Source organism: Chlorocebus sabaeus, chromosome 8, assembly GCF_047675955.1.
Source record: "Chlorocebus sabaeus isolate Y175 chromosome 8, mChlSab1.0.hap1, whole genome shotgun sequence".
Lineage (NCBI taxonomy): Eukaryota > Metazoa > Chordata > Mammalia > Primates > Cercopithecidae > Chlorocebus > Chlorocebus sabaeus.
Window position 1 is genome coordinate 48,832,623 of NC_132911.1, and position 18,261 is coordinate 48,850,883.

Sequence of the window (18,261 nt, forward strand, 5' to 3'; positions counted from 1 at the left end):
TCTTGAAGAGAAAGATGTAACCCTGTGAGATGAATTAACAGAACACAGAGCACTTTCTCAGAAAACTTCTTTCCAGTTTTGAAGGGAAGATATTTCCTTTTTCACCATAGCCCTCTATGGGCTTCCGAATACCCTTTGTCAATTCCACATGAACAGCCTTAGCGAAAGGCTTCTTGAAGGGAAAGATGTAACTCTGTGAGATGAATTAAGAGAACACAGAGCAGTTTCTCAGAAAGCTTCTTTACAGTTGTGTACGGAAAATATTTCCTTTTTCACCGTAGCCCTCCTTGGGTTTCCAAATATCCCTTTGCCAATTCCACAAGAACAACCTTAGCGAAGGGTATCTTGAAGGGAAAGATGTAACTGTGTGAGATGAATTAACAGAACACAGAGCAGTTTCTCAGAAAGCTTCTTTCCAGTTTTGAAGGGAAGATATTTCCTTTTTCACCATAGCCCTCTATGGGCTTCCAAATATCCCTTTGCCAATTCCACAAGAACAGCCTTAGCGAAAGGCTTCTTGGAGGGAAAGATGTAACTCTGTGAGATGAATTAACAGAACACAGAGCAGTTTCTCAGAATGCTTCTTTCCGGTTTTGTACGGAAGGTATTTCCTTTTTCACCATAGCCCACTATGGGCTTCCAAATATCCCTTTGCCAATTCCACAAGAACAGCCTTAGGAAAAGGATTCTTGAAGGGAAAGAAGTAACTCTGTGAGATGAATTAACAGAACACAGGGCAGTTTTTCAGAAAGCTTCTTTCCGGTTTTGAACGGAAGATATTTCCATTTTCAGCCGAGCCCTCTATGGGCTTCCAAATATCCCTTTGCCAATTCCACAAGAACAACCTTAGCGAAAGGTTTCTTGAAGGGAAAGATGTAACTCGGTGATATGAATTAACAGAACACAGAGCAGTTTCTCAGAAAGCTTCTTTCCAGTTTTGAACGGAAGATATTTCCTTTTTCACCATAGCCCTCTATGGGCTTCCAAATATCCCTTTAGGAATTCCACAAGAACAGCCTCAGCAAAAGGCAACTTGAAGGGAAAGATGTAACTCTGTGAGATGAAATAACAGAACACAGAGCAGTTTCTCAGAAAGCTTCTTTCCAGTTTTGAACGGAAGATATTTGTTTTTCACCATAGCCCTCTATGGGCTTCCAAATATCCCATTGCCAATTCCACAAGAACAGCTTTAGCATAAGGCTTCTTGAAGAGAAAGATGTAACTGTGTGAGATGAATTAACAGAACACAGAGCAGTTTCTCAGAAAGCTTCTTTCCAGTTTTGAACGGAAGATATTTCCTTTTTCACCATAGCCATCTATGGGCTTCCGAATACCCTTTGCCATTTCCACAAGAACAGCCTTAGCGAAAGGCTTCTTGGAGGGAAAGGTGTAACTCTGTGAGATGAAATAACAGAACACAGAGCCGTTTCTCAGAAAGCTTCTTTCCACTTTTGAACGGAAGATATATCCTTTTTCACCGTAGCCATCTATGGGCTTCCAAATATCCCTTTTCAAATTCCACAAGAACAGCTTTAGCGAAAGGCTTCTTGAAGAGAAAGATGTAACTCTGTGAGATGAATTAACAGAACACAGAGCAGTTTCTCAGAAAGCTTCTTTACAGTTTTGAACGGAAGATATTTCCTTTTTCACCGTAGCCCTCCTTGGGCTTCCAAATATCCCTTTGCCAATTCCACATGAACAGCCTTAGCGAAAGGCTTCTTGAAGGGAAGGATGTAACTCTGTGAGATGAATTAAAAGAACACAGAGCAGTTTCTCAGAAAGCTTCTTTCCGGTTTTGAACGGAAGATATTTCCTTTTTCACCGTAGCCCTCTATGGGATTCCCAATATCCCTTTGCCAATTCCACAAGAACAGCCTTAGCGAAAGGCTTCTTGAAGGGAAAGATGTAACTCTGTGAGATGAATTAACAGAACACAGAGCAGTTTTTCAGAAAGCTTCTTTCCGGTTTTGAACGGAAGATATTTCCTTTTTCACCATAGCCCTCTATGGGCTTGGAAATATCCCTTTGCCAATTCCACAAGAACAGCCTTAGCGAAAGGCTTCTTGAAGGGAAAGATGTAACTCTGTGAGATGAATTAACAGAACACAGAGCAGTCTCTCAGAAAGCTTCTTTCCAGTTTTGAACGGAAGATATGTCCTTTTTCACCACACCCCTCTATGGGCTTCCAAATATCCCTTTGACAATTCCACAAGAACAGCCTTAGAGAAAGGCCTCTTGAAGGGTAAGATGTAACTCTGTGAGATGAATTAAGAGAACACAGATCAGTTTCTCAGAAAGCTTCTTTCCAGTTTTGAACGGAAGATATTTCCTTTTTCACCATAGCCCTCTATGGGCTTCCAAATATCCCATTGCGAATTCCACAAGAACAGCTTGAGCGAAAGGCTTCTTGAAGAGAAAGATATAACACTGTGAGATGAATTAACAGAACACAGAGCAGTTTTTCAGAAAGCTTCTTTCCAGTTTTTAAGGGAAGATATTTCCTTTTTCACCATAGCCCTCTATGGGCTTCCGAATACCCTTTGTCAATTCCACATGAACAGCCTTAGCGAAAGGCTTCTTGAAGGGAAAGATGTAACTCTGTGAGATGAATTAACAGAACACAGAGCAGTTTCTCAGAAATCTTTTTCCAGTTTTGAACGGAAGATATTTCCTTTTTCACCATAGCCCACTATGGGCTTCAGAATACCCTTTGCCAATTCCACAAGAACAGCCTTAGCGAAAGGATGCTTGAAGGGAAGGATGTAACCCTGTGAGATGAATTAACAGAACACAGAGCAGTTTCTCAGAAAGCTTCTTTCCGGTTTTGAACGGAAGATATTTCCTTTTCCACCATAGCCCTCTATGAGCTTCCAAATATCCCTTTTTAAATTCCACAAGAGCAGCCTTAGCGAAAGGCTCCTTGAAGGGAAAGATGTAACTCTGTTAGATGAATTAACAGAACACAGAGCAGTTTCTCAGAAAGCTTCTTTCCAGTTTTTAACGGAAGCTCTTTCCTTTTTCACCATAGCCCTCTATGGGCTTCCAAATATCCCATTGCGAATTCCACAAGAACAGCTTGAGCGAAAGGCTTCTTGAAGAGAAAGATGTAACCCTGTGAGATGAATTAACAGAACACAGAGCAGTTTTTCAGAAAGCTTCTTTCCAGTTTTGAAGGGAAGATATTTCCTTTTTCACCATAGCCCTCTATGGGCTTCCGAATACCCTTTGCCAATTCCACAAGAACAGCCTTAGTGAAAGGATGCTTGAAGGGAAAGATGTAACTCAGTGAGATGAATTAACAGAACACAGAGCAGTTTCTCAGAAAGCTTCTTTCCGTTTTAGAACGGAAGATATTTCCTTTTTCGCCATAGCCCTCCTTGGGCTTCCAAATATCCCTTTGCCAATTCCACATTAACAGCCTTAGCGAAAGGTTTCTTGAAGGGAAAGATGTAACTCTGTGAGATGAAATAACAGAACACAGAGCGGTTTCTCAGAAAGCTTCTTTACAGTTTTGAAGGGAAGATATTTCCTTTTTCACCATAGCCATCTATGGGCTTCCAAAGATCACTTTTCGAATTCCACAAGAACAGATTTAGCGAAAGGCTTCTTGAAGAGAAAGATGTAACTCTGTGAGATGAATTAACAGAACACAGAGCAGTTTCTCAGAAAGCTTCTTTCCAGTTTTGAAGGAAAGGTATTTCCTTTTTCACCATAGCCCTCTATGTGCTTCCGAATACCCTTTGCCAATTCCACAAGAGCAGCCTTAGCGAAAGGCTCCTTGAAGGGTAAGATGTAACTCTGTGAGATGAATTAACAGAACACAGAGCAGTTTCTCAGAAAGCTTCTTTCCAGTTTTGAACGGAAGACATTTCCTTTTTCACCATAGCCCTCTAGGGGCTTCCAAATATCCCTTTGCCAATTCCACAAGAACAGCCTTAGCGAAAGGCTTCTTGGAGGGAAAGATGTAACTCTGTGAGATGAATTAACAGAACACAGAGCAGTTTCTCAGAAAGCTTCTTTCCAGTTTTGAACGGAAGATATTTCCTTTTTCACCATAGCCCTCTATGGGCTTCCAAATATCCCTTTGACAATTCCAGAAGAACAGCCTTAGAGAAAGGCCTCTTGAAGGGAAAGATGTAACTCTGTGAGATGAATTAAGAGAACACAGAGCAGTTTCTCAGAAAGCTTCTTTCCAGTTTTGAACGGAAGATATTTTCTTTTTCACCATAGCCCTCTTTGGGCTTCCAAATATCCCATTGCGAATTCCACAAGAACAGCTTGAGCGAAAGGTTTCTTGAAGAGAAAGATGTAACCCTGTGAGATGAATTAACAGAACACAGAGCAGTTTCTTCGAAAACTTCTTTCCAGTTTTGAAGGGAAGATATTTCCTTTTTCACCATAGCCCTCTATGGGCTTCAGAATACCCTTTGTCAATTCCACATGAACAGCCTTAGCGAAAGGCTTCTTGAAGGGAAAGATGTAACTCTGTGAGATTAATTAAGAGAACACAGAGCAGTTTCTCAGAAAGCTTCTTTACAGTTGTGTACGGAAGATATTTCCTTTTTCACCGTAGCCCTCCTTGGGTTTCCAAATATCCCTTTGCCAATTCCACAAGAACAACCTTAGCGAAGGGTTTCTTGAAGGGAAAGATGTAACTGTGTGAGATGAATTAACAGAACACAGAGCAGTTTCTCAGAAAGCTTCTTTCCAGTTTTGAACGGAAGATATTTCCTTTTTCACCATAGCCCTCTATGGGCTTCCAAATATCCCTTTGCCAATTCCACAAGAACAGCCTTAGCGAAAGGCTTCTTGAAGGGAAAGATGTAACTCTGTGAGATGAATTAACAGAACACAGAGCAGTTTCTCAGAAAGCTTCTTTCCGGTTTTGTACGGAAGGTATTTCCTTTTTCACCATAGCCCACTATGGGCTTCCAAATATCCCTTTGCCAATTCCACAAGAACAGCCTTAGGAAAAGGATTCTTGAAGGAAAAGAAGTAACTCTGTGAGATGCATTAACAGAACACAGGGCAGTTTTTCAGGAAGCTTCTTTCCGGTTTTGAACGGAAGATATTTCCATTTTCAGCCGAGCCCTCTATGGGCTTCCAAATATCCCTTTGCCAATTCCACAAGAACAACCTTAGCGAAAGGTTTCTTGAAGGGAAAGATGTAACTCGGTGATATGAATTAACAGAACACAGAGCAGTTTCTCAGAAAGCTTCTTTCCAGTTTTGAACGGAAGATATTTCCTTTTTCACCATAGCCCTCTATGGGCTTCCAAATATCCCTTTAGGAATTCCACAAGAACAGCCTCAGCGAAAGGCAACTTGAAGGGAAAGATGTAACTCTGTGAGATGAAATAACAGAACAAAGAGCAGTTTCTCAGAAAGCTTCTTTCCAGTTTTGAACGGAAGATATTTGCTTTTTCACCATAGCCCTCTATGGGCTTCCAAATATCCCTTTGCCAATTCCACAAGAACAGCTTTAGCGAAAGGCTTCTTGAAGAGAAAGATGTAACTGTGTGAGATGAATTAACAGAACACAGAGCAGTTTCTCAGAAAGCTTCTTTCCAGTTTTGAACGGAAGATATTTCCTTTTTCACCATAGCCATCTATGGGCTTCTGAATACCCTTTGCCATTTCTACAAGAACAGCCTTAGCGAAAGGCTTCTTGGAGGGAAAGGTGTAACTCTGTGAGATGAAATAACAGAACACAGAGCAGTTTCTCAGAAAGCTTCTTTCCACTTTTGAACGGAAGATATATCCTTTTTCACCGTAGCCATCTATGGGCTTCCAAATATCCCTTTTCAAATTCCACAAGAACAGCTTTAGCGAAAGGCTTCTTGAAGAGAAAGATGTAACTCTGTGAGATGAATTAAGAGAACACAGAGCAGTTTCTCAGAAAGCTTCTTTCCAGTTTTGAAGGAAAGGTATTTCCTTTTTCACCATAGCCCTCTATGGGCTTCCGAATACCCTTTGCCAATTCCACAAGAACAGCCTTAGCGAAAGGATGCTTGAAGGGAAAGATGTAACTCTGTGAGATGAATTAACAAAACACAGAGCAGTTTCTCAGAAAGCTTCTTTCCAGTTTTTAACGGAAGGTATTTCCTTTTTCACCATAGCCCTCTATGGGCTTCCAAATATCCCTTTGCGAAGTCTACAAGAACAGCCTTAGCGAAAGGCTTCTTGCAGCGAAAGATATAACTCTGTGAGATGAATTAACAGAACACAGAGCAGTTTCTCAGAAAGCTTCTTTCCAATTTTGAACGGAAGATATTTCCTTATTCAGCATAGCCCTCTATGGGCTTCCAAATATCCCTTTGCCAATTCCACAAAAACAGCCTTAGCGAAAGGCTTCTTGAAGGGAAAGATGTAACTCTGTGAGATGAATTAACAGAACACAGAGCAGTTTCTCAGAAAGCTTCTTTACAGTTTTGAACTGAAGATATTTCCTTTTTTACCGTAGCGCTCCTTGGGCTTTCAAATATCACTTTGCCAATTCCACATGAAGAGCCTTAGTGAAATGCTTCTTGAAGGGAAGGATGTAACTCTGTGAGATGAATTAAAAGAACACAGAGCAGTTTCACAGAAAGCTTCTTTCCGGTTTTGAACGGAAGATATTTCCTTTTTCACCGTAGCCCTCTATGGGCTTCCAAATATCCCTTTGCCAATTCCACAAGAACAGCCTTAGCGAAAGGCTTCTTGAAGGGAAAGATGTAACTCTGTGAGATGAATTAACAGAACACAGAGCAGTTTTTCAGAAAGCTTCTTTCCGGTTTTGAACGGAAGATATTTCCTTTTTCACCATAGCCCTCTATGGGCTTCGAAATATCCCTTTGCCAATTCCACAAGAACAGACTTAGCGAAAGGCTCCTTGAAGGGTAAGATGTAACCCTGTGAGATGAATTAACAGAACACAGAGCAGTTTCTCAGAAAGCTTCTTTCCAATTTTGAACGGAAGATATTTCCTTTTTCACCATAGCCCTCTATGGGCTTCCAAATATCCCTATGCCAATTCCACATGAACAGCCTTAGCGAAAGGCTTCTTGAAAGGAAAGATGTAACTCTGTGAGATGAAATAACAGAACACAGAGCAGTTTATCAGAAAGCTTCTTTCCAGTTTTGAACGGAAGATATTTGCTTTTTCACCATAGCCTTCTATGGTCTTCCAAATATCCCTTTCCCAATTCCACAAGAACAGCCTTAGCGAAAGGCTTCTTGAAGGGAAAGATGTAACTCTGTGAGATGAATTAAGAGAACACAGAGCAGTTTCTCAGAAAGCTTCTTTCCAGTTTTGAAAGGAAGATATTTCCTTTTTCACCATAGCTCTCTATGGGCTTCAAAATATCCCTTTGCCAATTCCACAAGAACAGCCTTAGGGAAACCTTATTGAAGGGAAAGATGTATCTGTGTGAGATGAATCAACAGAACACAGAGCAGTTTGTCAGAAAGCTTCATTCCAGTTTTGAACGGAAGATATTTCCTTTTTCACCATAGCCCTCTATGGGCTTCCAAATATTCTTTTGCCGATTTCACAAGAACAGCCTTAGCGAAAGACTTCTTGAAGGGAAAGATGTAACTCTGTGAGGAGAATTAACAGAACACAGAGCAGTTTCTCAGAAAGCTTCTTTCCAGTTTTGAAGGGAAGATATTTCCTTTTTCACCATAGCCCACTATGGGCTTCCGAATACCCTTTGCCAATTCCACAAGAACAGCCTTAGCGAAAGGATGCTTGAAGGGAAAGATGTAACTCTGTGAGATGAATTAACAGAACACCGAGCAGTTTCTCAGAAAGCTTCTTTCCGGTTTTGAACTGAAGATATTTCCTTTTTCACCACACCCCTCTATGAGCTTCCAAATATCCCTTTGACAATTCCACAAGAACAGCCTTAGAGAAAGGCCTCTTGAAGGGAAAGATGTAACTCTGTGAGATGAATTAAGAGAACACAGATCAGTTTCTCAGAAAGCTTCTTTCCAGTTTTGAACGGAAGATATTTCCTTTTTCACCATAGCCCTCTATGGGCTTCCAAATATCCCATTGCGAATTCCACAAGAACAGCTTGAGCGAAAGGCTCCTTGAAGAGAAAGATATAACACTGTGAGATGAATTAACAGAACACAGAGCAGTTTTTCAGAAAGCTTCTTTCCAGTTTTTAAGGGAAGATATTTCCTTTTTCACCATAGCCCTCTATGGGCTTCCGAATACCCTTTGTCAATTCCACATGAACAGCCTTAGCGAAAGGCTTCTTGAAGGGAAAGATGTAACTCTGTGAGATGAATTAACAGAACACAGAGCAGTTTCTCAGAAATCTTTTTCCAGTTTTGAACGGAAGATATTTCCTTTTTCACCATAGCCCACTATGGGCTTCAGAATACCCTTTGAAAATTCCACAAGAACAGCCTTAGCGAAAAGATGCTTGAAGGGAAGGATGTAACCCTGTGAGATGAATTAACAGAACACAGAGCAGTTTCTCAGAAAGCTTCTTTCCGGTTTTGAACGGAAGATATTTCCTTTTCCACCGTAGCCCTCTATGAGCTTCCAAATATCCCTTTTTAAATTCCACAAGAGCAGCCTTAGCGAAAGGCTCCTTGAAGGGAAAGATGTAACTCTGTTAGATGAATTAACAGAACACAGAGCAGTTTCTCAGAAAGCTTCTTTCCAGTTTTTAACGGAAGCTCTTTCCTCTTTCACCATAGCCCTCTATGGGCTTCCAAATATCCCATTGCGAATTCCACAAGAACAGCTTGAGCGAAAGGCTTCTTGAAGAGAAAGATGTAACCCTGTGAGATGAATTAACAGAACACAGAGCAGTTTTTCAGAAAGCTTCTTTCCAGTTTTGAAGGGAAGATATTTCCTTTTTCACCATAGCCCTCTATGGGCTTCCGAATACCCTTTGCCAATTCCACAAGAACAGCCTTAGCGAAAGGATGCTTGAAGGGAAGGATGTAACTCTGTGAGATGAAATAACAGAACACAGAGCAGTTTCTCAGAAAGCTTCTTTCCGTTTTAGAACGGAAGATATTTCCTTTTTCACCATAGCCCTCCTTGGGCTTCCAAATATCCCTTTGCCAATTCCACATTAACAGCCTTAGCGAAAGGTTTCTTGAAGGGAAAGATGTAACTTTGTGAGATGAAATAACAGAACACAGAGCAGTTTCTCAGAAAGCTTCTTTACAGTTTTGAAGGGAAGATATTTCCTTTTTCACCATAGCCATCTATGGGCTTCCAAAGATCACTTTTCGAATTCCACAAGAACAGATTTAGCGAAAGGCTTCCTGAAGAGAAAGATGTAACTCTGTGAGATGAATTAACAGAACACAGAGCAGTTTCTCAGAAAGCTTCTTTCCAGTTTTGAAGGAAAGGTATTTCCTTTTTCACCATAGCCCTCTATGTGCTTCCGAATACCCTTTGCCAATTCCACAAGAGCAGCCTTAGCGAAAGGCTCCTTGAAGGGTAAGATGTAACTCTGTGAGATGAATTAACAGAACACAGAGCAGTTTCTCAGAAAGCTTCTTTCCAGTTTTGAACGGAAGACATTTCCTTTTTCACCATAGCCATCTGTGGGCTTCAAAATATCCCTTTGCGAAGTCCACAAGAACAGCCTTAGCGAAAGGCTTCTTGAAGCGAAAGATATAACTCTGTGAGATGAATTAACAGAACACAGAGCAGTTTCTCAGAAAGCTTCTTTCCAATTTTGAACGGAAGATATTTCCTTATTCAGCATAGCCCTCTATGGGCTTCGAAATATCCCTTTGCCAATTCCACAAATATAGCCTTAGCGAACGGCTTCTTGAAGGGAAAGATGTAACCCTGTGAGATGAATTAACAGAACACAGACCAGTTTCTCAGAAAGCTTGTTTCCAGTTTTGAACGGAAGATATTTCATTTTTCACCATAGCCTTCTATGGGCTTTCAAATATCCCTTTGCCAATTCCACATGAACAGCCTTAGCGAAAGGCTTCTTGAAGGGAAAGATGTAACTCTGTGAGATGAAATAACAGAACACAGAGCAGTTTCTTAGAAAGCATCTTTCCAGTTTTGAACGGAAGATATTTGCTTTTTCACCATAGCCCTCTATGGGCTTCCAAATATCCCTTTGCCAATTCCACAAGAACAGCCTTAGCGAAAGGCTTCTTGAAGGGAAAGATGTAACTCTGTGAGATGAATTAAGAGAACACAGAGCAGTTTCTCAGAAAGCTTCTTTCCAGTTTTGAAAGGAAGATATTTCCTTTTTCACCATAGCTCTCTATGGGCTTCCAAATATCCCTTTGCCAATTCCACAAGAACAGCCTTAGAGAAAGGCCTCTTGAAGGGAAAGACGTAACTCTGTGAGATGAATTAAGAGAACACAGATCAGTTTCTCAGAAAGCTTCTATCCAGTTTTGAAAGGAAGATATTTCCTTTTTCACCATAGCCCTCTATGGGCTTCCAAATATCCCATTGCGAATTCCACAGGAACAGCTTGAGCGAAAGGCTTCTTGAAGAGAAAGATGTAACCCTGTGAGATGAGTTAACAGAACACAGAGCAGTTTTTCAGAAAGCTTCTTTCCAGTTTTGAACGAAGATATTTCCTTTTTCACCATAGCCCTCTATGGGCTTCCAAATATCCCTTTGTCAATTCCACAACAACAGGCTTAGCGAAAGGCTTCTTGAAGGGAAAGATGTAACTCTGTGAGATGAATTAACAGAACACAGAGCAGTTTCTCAAAAAGTTTCTGTCTAGTTTTCAACGGAATATATGTCCTTTTTCACCATAGCCCTCTATGGGTTTCCACATATCCCTTTGTGAATTCCACAAAAACAGCCTTAGCGAAAGGCTTCTTGAAGGGAAAGATGTAACTCTGTGAGATGAATTAACAGAACACAGAGCAGTTTCTCAGAAAGCTTCTTTGCAGTTTTGAACGGAAGATATTTCCTTTTTCACCATAGCCCTCTATGGGCTTCCAAATATCCCTTTGCCAATTCCACAAGAACAGCCTTAGCGAAAGACTTCTTGAAGGGAAAGGGGTAACTCTGAGAGATGAATTAACAGAACATAGAGCAGTTTCTCAGAAAGCTTCTTTCCAGTTTTGAACGGAAAATACTTCTTTTTCATCATACCCCTCTATTGGCTTCCAAATATCCCTTTGCCAATTCCACAAGAACAGCCTTAGCGAAAGGCTTCTTGGAGGGAAAGGTGTAACTCTGTGAGATGAAATAACAGAACACAGAGCAGTTTCTCAGAAAGCTTCTTTCCAGTATTGAACGGAAGATATTTCCTTTTTCACCATAGCCATCTATGGGCTTCCAAATATCACTTTTCGAATTCCACAAGAACAGATTTAGCGAAAGGCTTCTTGAAGAGAAAGATGTAACTCTGTGAGATGAATTAACAGAACACAGAGCAGTTTCTCAGAAAGCTTCTTTCCAGTTTTGAAGGAAAGGTATTTCCTTTTTCACCATAGCCCTCTATGGGCTTCCGAATACCCTTTGCCAATTCCACAAAAACAGCCTTAGCGAAAGGATGCTTGAAGGGAAAGATGTAACTCTGTGAGATGAATTAACAGAACACAGAGCAGTTTCTCAGAAAGCTTCTTTCCAGTTTTGAACGGAAGACATTTCCTTTTTCACCATAGCCCTCTGTGGGCTTCCAAATATCCCTTTGCGAAGTCCACAAGAACAGCCTTAGCGAAAGGCTTCTTGAAGCGAAAGATATAACTCTGTGAGATGAATTAACAGAACACAGAGCAGTTTCTCAGAAAGCTTCTTTCCAATTTTGAACGGAAGATATTTCCTTATTCAGCATAGCCCTCTATGGGCTTCGAAATATCCCTTTGCCAATTCCACAAAAACAGCCTTAGCGAAAGGCTTCTTGAAGGGAAAGATGTAACCCTGTGAGATGAATTAACAGAACACAGAGCAGTTTCTCAGAAAGCTTGTTTCCAGTTTTGAACGGAAGATATTTCATTTTTCACCATAGCCCTCTATGGGCTTCCAAATATCCCTTTGCCAATTCCACATGAACAGCCTTAGCGAAAGGCTTCTTCAAGGGAAAGATGTATCTCTGTGAGATGAAATAACAGAACACAGAGCAGTTTCTCAGAAAGCTTCTTTCCAGTTTTGAACGGAAGATATTTGCTTTTTCACCATAGCCCTCTATGGGCTTCCAAATATCCCTTTGCCAATTCCACAAGAACAGCCTTAGCGAAAGGCTTCTTGAAGGGAAAGATGTAACTCTGTGAGATGAATTAAGAGAACACAGAGCAGTTTCTCAGAAAGGTTCTTTCCAGTTTTGAAAGGAAGATATTTCCTTTTTCACCATAGCTCTCTAAGGGCTTCCAAATATCCCTTTGCCAATTCCACAAGAACAGCCTTAGGGAAACCTTATTGAAGGGAAAGATGTAACTGTGTGGGATGAATTAACAGAACACAGAGCAGTTTCTCAGAAAGCTTCATTCCAGTTTTGAACGGAAGATATTTCCTTTTTCACCATAGCCCTCTATGGGCTTCCAAATATTCTTTTGCCGATTTCACAAGAACAGCCTTTGCGAAAGACTTCTTGAAGGGAAAGATGTAACTCTGTGAGGAGAATTAACAGAACACAGAGCAGTTTCTCAGAAAGCTTCTTTCCAGTTTTGAAGGGAAGATATTTCCTTTTTCAACATAGCCCTCTATGGGCTTCCGAATACCCTTTGCCAATTCCACAAGAACAGCCTTAGCGAAAGGATGCTTGAAGGGAAAGATGTAACTCTGTGAGATGAATTAACAGAACACAGAGGAGTTTCTCAGAAAGCTTCTTTCCAGTTTTGAACGGAAGATATTTCCTTTTTCACCATAGCCCTCTATGGGCTTCAAAATATCCCTTTGACAATTCCACAAGAACAGCCTTAGAGAAAGGCCTCTTGAAGGGAAAGACGTAACTCTGTGAGATGAATTAAGAGAACACATATCAGTTTCTCAGAAAGCTTCTATCCAGTTTTGAACGGAAGATATTTCCTTTTTCACCATAGCCCTCTATGGGCTTCCGAATACCGTTTGTCAATTCCACATGAACAGCCTTAGCAAAAGGCTTCTTGAAGGGAAAGATGTAACTGTGTGAGATGAATTAACAGAACACAGAGCAGTTTCTCAGAAATCTTCTTTCCAGTTTTGAACGGAAGATATTTCCTTTTTCACCATAGCCCACTATGGGCTTCAGAATACCCTTTGCCAATTCCACAAGAACAACCTTAGCGAAAGGATGCTTGAAGGGAAGGATGTAACCCTGTGAGATGAATTAACAGAACACAGAGCAGTTTCTCAGAAAGCTTCTTTCCGGTTTTGAACGGAAGATATTTCCTTTTCCACCGTAGCCCTCTATGAGCTTCCAAATATCCCTTTTTAAATTCCACAAGAGCAGCCTTAGCGAAAGGCTCCTTGAAGGGAAAGATGTAACTCTGTGAGATGAATTAACAGAACACAGAGCAGTTTCTCAGAAAGCTTCTTTCCAGTTTTGAACGGAAGATATGTCCTTTTTCACCATAGCCCTCTATGGCTTCCAAATATCCCTTAGCAATTCCACAAGAACAGCCTTAGCGAAAGGCTTCTTGGAGGGAAAGATGTAACTCTGTGAGATGAATTAACAGAACACAGAGCAGTTTCTCAGAAAGCTTCTTTCCAGTTTTGAACGGAAGATATTTCCTTTTTCACCATAGCCCTCTATGGGCTTCCAAGTATCCCTTTGAGAATTCCACAAGAACAGCCTTAGAGAAAGGCCTCTTGAAGGGAAATATGTAACTCTGTGAGATGAAATAAGAGAACACAGAGCAGTTTCTCAGAAAGCTTCTTTGCAGTTTTGAACGGAAGATATTTCCTTTTTCACCATAGTCCTCTATGGGCTTCCAAATGTCCCATTGGAATTCCACAAGAACAGCTTGAGCGAAAGGCTTCTTGAAGGGAAAGATGTAACCCTGTGAGATGAATTAACAGAACACAGAGCAGTTTCTCAGAAAGCTTCTTTCCAGTTTTGAACGAAGATATTGCCTTTTTCACCATAGCCCTCTATGGGCTTCCAAATATCCCTTTGTCAATTCCACAACAACAGGCTTAGCGAAAGGCTTCTTGAAGGGAAAGATGTAACTCTGTGAGATGAATTAACAGAACACAGAGCAGTTTCTCAAAAAGTTTCTGTCTAGTTTTCAACGGAATATATGTCCTTTTTCACCATAGCCCTCTATGGGCTTCCACATATCCCTTTGTGAATTCCACAAAAACAGCCTTAGCGAAAGACTTCTTGAAGGGAAAGATGTAACTCTGTGAGATGAATTAACAGAACACAGAGCAGTTTCTCAGAAAGCTTCTTTGCAGTTTTGAACGGAAGATATTTCCTTTTTCACCATAGCCCTCTATGGGATTCCAAATATACCTTTGCCAATTCCACAAGAACAGCCTTAGCGAAAGACTTCTTGAAGGGAAAGGGGTAACTCTGAGAGATGAATTAACAGAACATAGAGCAGTTTCTCAGAAAGCTTCTTTCCAGTTTTGAACGGAAAATACTTCTTTTTCATCATACCCCTCTATTGGCTTCCAAATATCCCTTTGCCAATTCCAGAAGAACAGCCTTAGCGAAAGGCTTCTTGGAGGGAAAGGTGTTACTCTGTGAGATGAAATAACAGAACACAGAGCAGTTTCTCAGAAAGCTTCCTTCCAGTATTGAACGGAAGATATTTCCTTTTTCACCATAGCCATCTACGGGCTTCCAAATATCCCATTGCGAATTCCACAAGAACAGCTTTAGCGAAAGGCTTCTTGAAGAGAAAGATGTAACACTGTGAGATGAATTAACAGAAAACAGAGCAGTTTCTCAGAAAGCTTCCTTCCAGTTTTGAAGGAAAGGTATTTCCTTTTTCACCATAGCCCTCTATGGGCTTCCGAATACCCTTTGCCAATTCCACAAGAACAGCCTTAGCGAAAGGATGCTTGAAGGGAAAGATGTAACTCTGTGAGATGAATTAACAGAACACAGGGCAGTTTCTCAGAAAGCTTCTTTCCAGTTTTGAACGGAAGATATTTCCTTTTTCACCATAGCCCTCTATGGGCTTCCAAATATCCCTTTGCCAATTCCACAAGAACAGCTTTAGCGAAAGGCTTCTTGAAGAGAAAGATGTAACTGTGTGAGATGAATTAACAGAACACAGAGCAGTTTCTCAGAAAGCTTCTTTCCGGTTTTGAACGGAAGATATTTCCTTTTTCACCATAGCCCTCTATGGGCTTCCAAATATCCCCTTGCCAATTCCACAAGAACAGCCTTAGCAAAAGGCTTCTTGGAGGGAAAGGTGTAACTCTGTGAGGTGAAATAACAGAACACAGAGCAGTTTCTCAGAAAGCTTCTTTCCAGTTTTGAACGGAAGATATTTCCTTTTTCACCATAGCCATCTATGGGCTTCCAAATATCACTTTTCGAATTCCACAAGAACAGTTTTAGCGAAAGGCTTCTTGAAGAGAAAGATGAAACTCTGTGAGATGAATTAACAGAACACAGAGCAGTTTCTCAGAAAGCTTCTTTCCAGTTTTGAACGGAAGACATTTCCTTTTTCACCATAGCCCTCTGTGGGCTTCCAAATATCCCTTTGCGAAATCCACAAGAACAGCCTTAGCGAAAGGATTCTTGAAGCGAAAGATATAACTCTGTGAGATGAATTAATAGAACACAGAGCAGTTTCTCAGAAAGCTTCTTTCCAATTTTGAACGGAAGATATTTCCTTATTCAGCATAGCCCTCTATGGGCTTCCAAATATCCCTTTGCCAATTCCACAAAAACAGCCTTAGCGAAAGGCTTCTTGAAGGGAAATATGTAACCCTGTGAGATGAATTAACAGAACACAGAGGAGTTTCTCAGAAAGATTCCTTCCAGTTTTGAACGGAAGATATTTCCTTTTTCGCCAGAGCCCTCTATGGGCTTCCAAATATCCCTTTGCCAATTCCACATGAACAGCCTTAGCGAAAGGCTTCTTGAAGGGAAAGATGTAACTCTGTGAGATGAAATAACAGAACACAGAGCAGTTTCTCAGAAAGCTTCTTTCCAGTTTTGAACGGAAGATATTTGCTTTTTCACCTTAGCCCTCTATGGGCTTCCACATATCCCTTTGCCAATTCCACAAGAACAACCTTAGCGAAAGGCTTCTTGAAGGGAAAGATGTAACTCTGTGAGATGAATTAAGAGAACACAGAGCAGTTTCTCAGAAAGCTTCTTTCCAGTTTTGAAAGGAAGATATTTCCTTTTTCACCATAGCCCTCTATGGGCTTGGAAATATCCCCTTGCCAATTCCACAAGGATAGCCTTAGCGAAAGGCTTCTTGAAGGGAAAGATGTAACTCTGTGAGATGAATTAACAGAGCACAGAGCAGTCTCTCAGAAAGCTTCTTTCCAGTTTTGAACGGAAGATATGTCCTTTTTCACCATAGCCCTCTATGGGCTTCCAAATATCCCTTTTCCAACTCCACAAGAACAGCCTTAGCGAAAGGCTTCTTGAAGGGAAAGGTGTAACTCTGAGAGATAAATTAACAGAACATAGAGCAGTTTCTCAGAAAGCTTCTTTCCAGTTTTGAACGGAAAATACTTCTTTTTCATCATACCCCTCTATTGGCTTCCAAATATCCCTTTGCCAATTCCACAAGAACAGCCTTAGCGAAAGGCTTCTTGGAGGGAAAGGTGTAACTCTGTGAGATGAAATAACAGAACACAGAGCAGTTTCTCAGAAAGCTTCTTTCCAGTTTTGAACGGAAGATATTTCCTTTTTCACCATAGCCATCTACGGGCTTCCAAATATCCCATTGCGAATTCCACAAGAACAGCTTTAGCGAAAGGCTTCTTGAAGAGAAAGATGTAACTCTGTGAGATGAATTAACAGAACACAGAGCAGTCTCTCAGAAAGCTTCTTTCCAGTTTTGAACGGAAGATATGTCCCTTTTCACCATAGCCCTCTATGGGCTTCCAATTATCCCCTTTCCAACTCCACAAGAAAAGCCTTAGCGAAAGGCTTCTTGAAGGGAAAGATGTAACTCTGTGAGATGAATTAACAGAACACAGAGCAGTTTCTCAGAAAGCTTCTTTCCAGTTTTGAACGGAAGATATTTCCTTTTCACCGTAGCCCTCTATGGGCTTCCAAATATCCCTTTGCCAATTCCACAAGAACAACCTTAGCTAAGGGTTTCTTGAAGGGAAAGATGTAACTCTGTGAGATGAATTAGCAGAACACAGACCAGTTTCTCAGAAGGCTTCTTTCCAGTTTTGAACGGAAGATATTTTCTTTTTCACCATAGCCCTCTATGGGCTTCCAAATATCCCTTTGCCAATTCCACAAGAACAGCCTTAGCGAAAGGCTTCTTGGAGGGAAAGGTGTAACTCTGTGAGATGAAATAACAGAACACAGAGCAGTTTCTCAGAAAGCTTCTTTCCAGTATTGAACGGAAGATATTTCCTTTTTCACCATAGCCATCTATGGGCTTCCAAATATCACTTTTCGAATTCCACAAGAACAGATTTAGCGAAAGGCTTCTTGAAGAGAAAGATGTAACTCTGTGAGATGAATTAACAGAACACAGAGCAGTTTCTCAGAAAGCTTCTTTCCAGTTTTGAAGGAAAGGTATTTCCTTTTTCACCATAGCCCTCTATGGGCTTCCGAATACCCTTTGCCAATTCCACAAAAACAGCCTTAGCGAAAGGATGCTTGAAGGGAAAGATGTAACTCTGTGAGATGAATTAACAGAACACAGAGCAGTTTCTCAGAAAGCTTCTTTCCAGTTTTGAACGGAAGACATTTCCTTTTTCACCATAGCCCTCTGTGGGCTTCCAAATATCCCTTTGCGAAGTCCACAAGAACAGCCTTAGCGAAAGGCTTCTTGAAGCGAAAGATATAACTCTGTGAGATGAATTAACAGAACACAGAGCAGTTTCTCAGAAAGCTTCTTTCCAATTTTGAACGGAAGATATTTCCTTATTCAGCATAGCCCTCTATGGGCTTCGAAATATCCCTTTGCCAATTCCACAAAAACAGCCTTAGCGAAAGGCTTCTTGAAGGGAAAGATGTAACCCTGTGAGATGAATTAACAGAACACAGAGCAGTTTCTCAGAAAGCTTGTTTCCAGTTTTGAACGGAAGATATTTCATTTTTCACCATAGCCCTCTATGGGCTTCCAAATATCCCTTTGCCAATTCCACATGAACAGCCTTAGCGAAAGGCTTCTTCAAGGGAAAGATGTATCTCTGTGAGATGAAATAACAGAACACAGAGCAGTTTCTCAGAA